This window comes from Lichenostomus cassidix, chromosome 2, assembly GCF_008360975.1.
Source record: "Lichenostomus cassidix isolate B80296 chromosome 2, HeHo_3.0, whole genome shotgun sequence".
NCBI classification, from domain to species: domain Eukaryota; kingdom Metazoa; phylum Chordata; class Aves; order Passeriformes; family Meliphagidae; genus Lichenostomus; species Lichenostomus cassidix.
The window spans coordinates 47,074,944-47,082,624 of NC_139482.1; positions in this window are offsets into that span (position 1 = coordinate 47,074,944).

Sequence of the window (7,681 nt, forward strand, 5' to 3'; positions counted from 1 at the left end):
TTCATCCTCTGTAGCCAAATTCCTTGAATGCCCTCCAGAAAGGAAGTCCTCCCCCAAAGCTCTGATAGGAAAACCATGAAAGCTGGTTAAGAAATTTTAATGATGTCACATTGCAACTTCCTAGGCATTTAGCAATGAGGAAGTGTGAAGAGGTGGAAAAGATACAGCAAGTCATGCTCCTGCCCAAAAAAACCATCTGGGTTTTGGTGTCTCAGTTTTTGGTTCTTCATTTCCCCAATGACACATGGGTTTTGGCAAATTCTTAGCACTGGCCTTCTAAACATCAAATCCCAGTGAAGCCTTTCAAGATGAGCAGCCAAGACCCTAAAGCATCACTGTGGCAAAAGTTGTATAAAGAGATTAGAAACTATTGGATGCCAGATAGGTAAAGGAAAGTTGCCCAAATTTTTTCTTTAGGATATACAAAAAAACTATTTCTTTCGCCTGAAGCTGGTGTCATTTCCAGTCCTTCAAATCTAAAGAACACTTGCCCTAGATGTAATTGGTGCATCATGCTATTTTAGGCAATAATTCGTGATGCAAAATTCATAATTTATGTGTCTAGATCATTCCTTTGCTTTAATCCTACATCCAGTTTCTTTTGATGATTACCAAAAATAACTACAGTCACTGCAGATCAAGAAGGTAAGTTGTAATTTGTAACTAAAACTCTCTGCCTATATTTATCAGGCACCTGCTTGTGTTTTCAGAAAAGGGACTAAATTTTGCCCCCACCAACAGTGCCAAGCTGCTCCATGGGCTTTCAAACCCCAAGTTTGCCAGTACACAACATGTGGGATGGTATCCTGCATACTCCCCAGCATCCCTGAGGAGCATGCACCTTACTAAAGAGCTCCCTTAGCACAGTGGGCCTGTTTTCCTCAGAGGATGTCAAACAATTTTACCAGGGATGCAAGAGGGAGGATGCACTGTACCACAACAGCTCCTCCATGATTAGCTGTTGCTCTCAGGAAAGCATCAGGAGACAAAGCCAGAGGTGCATTCCTGTGCCCTAGAGATGTGGGCTGTTTGGGTGTTTCCTAAACACTGCTGTTTTCAGGCTGTCTTAAGGTGGTTTTCACTCCCCCCAGTGCAGAGGGTGAGCAAACAGGCCATAGGAAAGCAGGCTGATACAAAATAAAAGCTTATCTGATGGTATGAGATTACAGAACCGGGTGAATATGCACCGTTCCCTTCCTCTCACCAATATAAAGAAGAACACAGGGGAATATGGGCTGTCTGAAGTGCTGTTTTGGGTTTACTTATAGGAAGAATAGCTAGCATGACTTCCAGATGTATGCCACCAAAAAGATTTGGCAAATTTTAAAATACTGAATAGCTGGGATACCACAACCCAAGACTTAATTTACTAAAATTTGATGAGCTAATTGCCACTGATTATAAAATCAATATGTCATGGAATCTTTCCATTTTCACCTTAACACTCTACTTTGCTCTTCTTGGCATAGTCTGGTCACTCAGATGGTACCATTTGCCCTTCAGACCATGAATGGTGGGTCCTCAGCCTCTTCAGTGGTGCTTTCTGCATTTCCACTCCAGCCATACAGGGGCACACATGTTTAGAGCTTCACCTCACACTGTAGCTCTCTCCTAAGGCATTTCTGAGAAAGAATAAACTCTCCAAAAGAAGCCACTTACTATATTTATCCAAGTGCTTCATTTTCCCAGTACACAGGTAGTTAAGACTTTCGTCATTCGTTAAAGCTGCTCACTTCTGCTTGGAGAACTTGGGACATACCACAGAGCAATGCTGCCATAATATTAATATTTGCTTTCAGCATTTTTAGAGATGGGCAGTGTGACAGGCAGAATTAATTTCTGCTTTTTTTTCCAAAGGAAAATTCCACATGTATGCATGCATGCACACACTCAGATACATCCTGGCAGAAAGGACTCATCTGAAAAGACATTTCTTCAATCACATTTGCAGGGAAAGAGAAAAAAAGAAGGAAGCACTTTTTTTTTTCCCTTTGACTAAAAAATTACCTCAGCAGGACAAGAGCTTATTGTAACCGTTCATTTTAAAATATTGCCTGATTGTTTGAGCACTTTATTTCTTTGGTGATTGAGCTGCAAGTGGGAAAGGTGCTGTCACCCACTGAATGGCCTATCCATCACATCTACTGACCTCTCTGTCCAGGAGGGCTGGGACCACCAAACCTTGGCTGCTGGCCCCATTTGTGTGTCCACTGCTTATCCCCTGAGCTTCTGGTACCACCTGAAAGAGAGGAATGAGACCACAATGTCAGCCTGTCCTTGAAGTGGGAGTGCATGCAGTGGCTGGGACTGTTCCCAGGACAAGCTCTTTCCTGCATTAGAAGCAGTCTGGTCACTGCAGCGGGGCTGAGGAGAGAGCACACCAAGCTGAAAGAGTTGGTGGAGACCAGCTGAAGCCTTTGGCAAAAGACCACATCTCTGTGAGAAGGATGATTAATCCCCTGCCTCTCTGAGCAGAAAAATCCCCTGCTCCTTCTGACATAATTTTCTCCCCTCTTCTTTCAGATTGTGCTGTCACTCATAGAAGAAACCAAGCATACGTATATACCTAAAAGTTGAATTTTGGCTGAGTTGTGAATCTGTAGCACCAATGAGAAACAAATGCCATGTATTAGCTACAGTGGGGAAAAGCCAGTAGAGGTGCTCCAAATACTTCTGTTTATGTCGCAACCCAAAATCCAGTGATTCCCCTCTGTTGGGGATTTGAAAAGCAGTGCACCTCACCAAAGTCAGCTCTTGCCCTGCTGATCTTGCAGGATCAGACCCTAGAATGAGTATAAATCAGTCACAGGTGCTTGAATTATGAGAATTAATTAATAAGACATTCCCATCCCCTGGAGGTTCAGACGACAATGAGGAAGGCACGGCACAGGCCAACACAAACCACAATATATTAATCCTGCATTTGTCCCAAGTGTGACAGACTGCTGGGAGCTATTCTTTGTACTCATACCAGGGGGAATTGATGGGACCTTATTCTCTGTTTGCAGGGAACGGTTCATGCAAGAGATTAAATTTCCCAATGTCATTACTAAATCCCAGGATCCTCTTCATGAGTTATTCAGCACCAGTTTCTCCAGTCTTGCACACCAGTTTTATCACCCTCACATCCACCTCTGTCTTTCAGAGATGAATGTTAATTATCTCCATTGCAATGATAGAATCAAATCCTCTCTTACTGTACTAATCCAGTTCCTTTCTTGAAGATAAGCATACCTATCTCCCCAAAAGAGATAGTGTGTGCTGGAAAAAGACACAGAGTATTACCAAACTGTCTGGGAGACAGGGATGGCTGCCCATAGGAACTTGTGGCAGGCTTCAGAAGCTGGAATAGTGTAAAGAAGGCCAATGGAAATGGGTCTTTACTAGCATGTTCAAGATGCTGCAAAATGCCTTTTTAATGCACTGATCTTTCAGGAAGAGAATTATGAATCCATTAATAAATGGCGAACATCTAAAAGTTCTCATCTCACCATACCATAACTTTTTTCTTTTTCAGTACACAGCATGAAATTGTGCTCCTACGGCATCTTGGGTGCCCTAATATGTTGTTAGCAAGACAAGGTGGTCTAGTAGCACTAAGGTACTAATTTCCATCAGCAGCTTGGCCAACCAGGCAATTGCAGACATGCCTTCCTTCTCTTCACAGCGTGCAAAGTGCAGCTTCAGCCCCATCCAGCAATGATGGGCTTCAAAGGAGCCACCTTTGGGCTCCTGAATCCGGCATGGGGTGTGAGCGGCTCACATACCATAGGGATCCTGGCAGCATCAGGATCAGCTTGCTTCCCCAAGCTGACTTTCCCAGACAGCCTCCCCACTCAACAGCACCACTGGGGAGCCATCAGGTGCATGGAGATGGCTCCCAGATGGCAAAGCCACTTTTTTCAACCCTCAAGGAGGAGTTTGTGTGCCGGGCAGAGGGTGCAAAGCCGTTGAAACTGCCTCCTCTGGAGCACCTCTCCAGCAAGGCATCATGCCAAAATGTCTGCCAGTGCCTCTGATTGGTGGGATTGGGTTTGAAAGGCCCTGTAGAGGTGCTATAGCAGCACCCTGCTCAGTCCCTGCAAAACTCAGCGTCAAGGGTCCATCAAGCCTCATCAAAATGTGAGAAGAAAGCAGTTCCCCCTCTACACCTCCTGCCTGCTTGACAGGTTTGCCTGTCATTCTATAAACCGCTAGGAAGCTACACAGTGGAAAGCTAGAAGACTGCAGGTGGCAATTCCCTGCTGCCAAGGGCTTGCCTAGCACAGTAGGTTCTTGATGCCTGCCCTGGGATAGTCAGGACAGCCTGCAGGGTGCTTGTGCTCGGCTGATCACAGGGCTGCTGCTGGCTGTGTTTAATTTCTTTGCTCTGCATGAACAAATTTATTAAATCCACACCACTTTAATTTTTTTTTTCCAGACAGGGTGATCTGAAGGAATACTTTGCAGTCACTTGACTAATTAGCTTCATTCAAGAACCTGTCTTCAGAAACCCATTTCTGAGTAGCCTCCTCAATTCTGGGAATTTAAAGGTGATTTGTGTTTGATTAAAATTGAACCAAAGCAATGAAGGCAATTTTACTTGCTTTGCTGTTTTTTCCCCCACAAAGACAGCTTTGACTCATGGCTGCAGCCAGTCCTGTGTACGCCACAATAGTCAGGGGCTTGGACTGCTGTTTTCATAGAAGTAATGTATTTAGGTGAAAATACTGCCGTTCTTTCTGTGTGAGTTGATGGAGCTGTTTTGTATACCTTTCTGCTGCGAGCCTTTTACATGGCCAGGTGGGATGGTTTTCCTCAGGCTCTTGCAGGTTTGGTGATGGAGGTTCTGGAGCTGCACGAATGCCACCACTTCTGATCAAAGGAGGGTATCAAGACTTCTGCAGTTTGGCTTCTTTTCTGGGGAAAAAAAGAAAAGCTTCTAATAAAAAGTGAAAAACTAAAAAAAAAAAAAAAAAAAAAAAATTAACATTTTGTTTCAATTCCAAATTTTTATGGCACTTTAAAACTTAGAACTAAAAAGAGCCCTGAAACACTAATTCTTTCCAGAAGAGCCATGACCCAACTGGGACAGTCCAAAAGTCATGTGAGCAGGAAATTTCAGTCACTTGAACTTCTCAGTTTCCCTTACCAAATAAACGATTCAGCTAAATTCACACAATTTTTGTATGTGTTAAATCTTCCTTTAGTGGCATTTTCCAACAGAACCAGTGCCACTTTCCTGGCCAGCTCAGCATTGCACCAGTGCTCCCCTTGCCTTTCTGCTGGGTGGAGCACCCACACTGGCACCTTGCTGGTTCTTCCAGTGAATTCAAGGTGAGGGAAACAGTGATGCAGCTCACCTATGCCAGCAGGGCACTCCCACAAGGCATAATAGCTGTGGTTCAAAATAATAACAAAAATCTAAAGTAAGGCCATTATCCTAATTTCATCTTGTGCCTGAGCATGGCTGCAGAAATACAGTATTTTTGGTGGGGAGCTGGCTGCTTATTCATGTTGCCCCAACCTCCTCTCCTCACATCCTGTCCCATCCAGCCCCACAAACCTGCCAGCCTCCATCAGCTCCGATGTTCTCCATCCTCTCTCACCTCGATGCTGCCTCCTGGAGCATCTGACTCTGCCAAGCTGTAAATGTGCTAATTTCAGACTGGTTTCCTGGGGAAAGGGAACTGAGGCGCTTGCCCCCTTTATGTGTGCATCCACCTGCGAGCTGCCGGATTTGATGAGAAGCTAGAGGCTCAGAAGTGGATTTTTGGAGTCCTGTAGAGGACTCGGTAAAGGTCCTCACCAAAGGAAAAACTGGGGCTGAACACAACCTTGTCAGATGCTGGAGAAGCCACCCGCACACCAGCCCATTTTAATGCCTCAACCTCTGTTTTCAGTGGGCCTCAGACCATGCTGGAATCAAGAGAGCCAAGAGAGTGAGAGGAAGGCTTACATGAAAACCAGCTTGGCTGGATTATACTTTGACTATTTGGGATAAAAGAAAGGGTGGACATATGTAACGTATCACTGCACCCCCATGGTCTGGGGACAGAAAGGGGGAACCCAGGGCTTTGAGAAATGTCAGAGACTGACAGAGGGTATCGTGATTCGAGCAACATGTGCAGAGGGACCTGTGCGGGTGAAAAACAGCCGAAATAATTCTACTGGTGCTCTTTAAATGTCATACTCCTGGCAAAGAAACCTTTCACATGTTCTCTGCTCTCATCTCCAAGCCTATTCAAATGCACCAGGCTTCTGCTGCTTGCAGGGGGAAGAGGGAAGCTATGCCCTGGGAAAACCCTGTGGATGAGCCATTTTCCTCTGGGAAAGATGCAAGCAGTCAGCAGCTTTGCACAATGCACTGCGCCGGCATCCTCACTGTCCTCATTCTGAGCATGTACAGAAAACTTTTTTTGAAGCCTGGCAGATTCCTACATGGCTTTTCCTGACTTCTTCAAAAACTACCCTGACAATACAAACTCCCTCTTAATTGGCAGGGAATGAAGTCCCACAGGCTCAGCCTCCCACATGTGCACAGCCTGCTGGTGGGACAGCAAAGATCTCCAGGGTGCCCTCGCCGCTTGGGGAAGGTAGGTGGGAAGGGGATATTAAATCTGAGGCATTTGAAGAGAAACCAAGAAGATGCAGACATACCTTATAAAAAAATATTGCGTCTTATTAAACAAAAGACAGCCAGCCTCCCTCTCCATCACGATAACCAAGAGGAATCCCAAAACATAATCAATTTAGGCTGAACACCATGTTGCCGACAAGATTAAAATTAGACTCATGAGGTTTCATCAAGGGAAAATTTAACTGTCGCACTCAATCAGGCTGCAGAATCCTCTAATGACAACTGAAATAAAGTAATTTAAGACATATCCTTAAATGTCACAGGAAAGAAAGCCTGCCCATGGCTCCACCCCTTAGCAAAATTTTATTTACTATCTCTTTTTCCTCCTCTATATGCACTGCTGTCCTGTGGCCATACCCTCCCTGGGCTGAAACTGCAGGGCAGCATCCTACTTGGAACACACAGCATTGGGTTCCCCAGCTATGTGGCTGTCCCACAGGTCACATCTTATAGGAAATGGTCTATAAACAAGAGGCAAGTAGGATGAGACAGGGTTTGAATGAGCCTCCCGACATGAGGAGGCTTGTTTGGCTCTTCCAAGAGAGTATAAAGCCACAACAGCTGCTCTTCTCTACATAGCACCTCCAGCAAGGTGGCTGCAGTAAAACTGAGAAACTCTCAGTAGAAAAAAAACATCAGTTCAGGAAAATCTTCCACTTCCAACACCAGCCTCTCCATTTGGAAAGGGATGGGTGATGAGATGTTTCTTTTGCCCTATGTGTGTACCTGCAAGCTAAGCTTTACCAGAAATCTCTGCTCTTCAGTGACTTTCAAGGTCTCCCAGCAAGAAGTGAAAATAAAGTGTAAATATGTGTCACAAAATGAGTTTGAAATGTTTTAACCTTGCCCTCATGAGGCTGCTGCAGGAGAGCACTCCCTGACTCAGCACTTTGAAATCACCTTGCTATCAAAATTCATGGCTCTCTCAACATCCATTTTATGCCCAGTCTTGCCCTAAAAACTTGTGCTTTTAACACTGCTCTCCTCTCAAGTTTCAGCCTGCTTTCATCCAGAAAGGGTTCCTGCTTCAATTCTTTAACTGCTGTATTATGTCCCAAACCT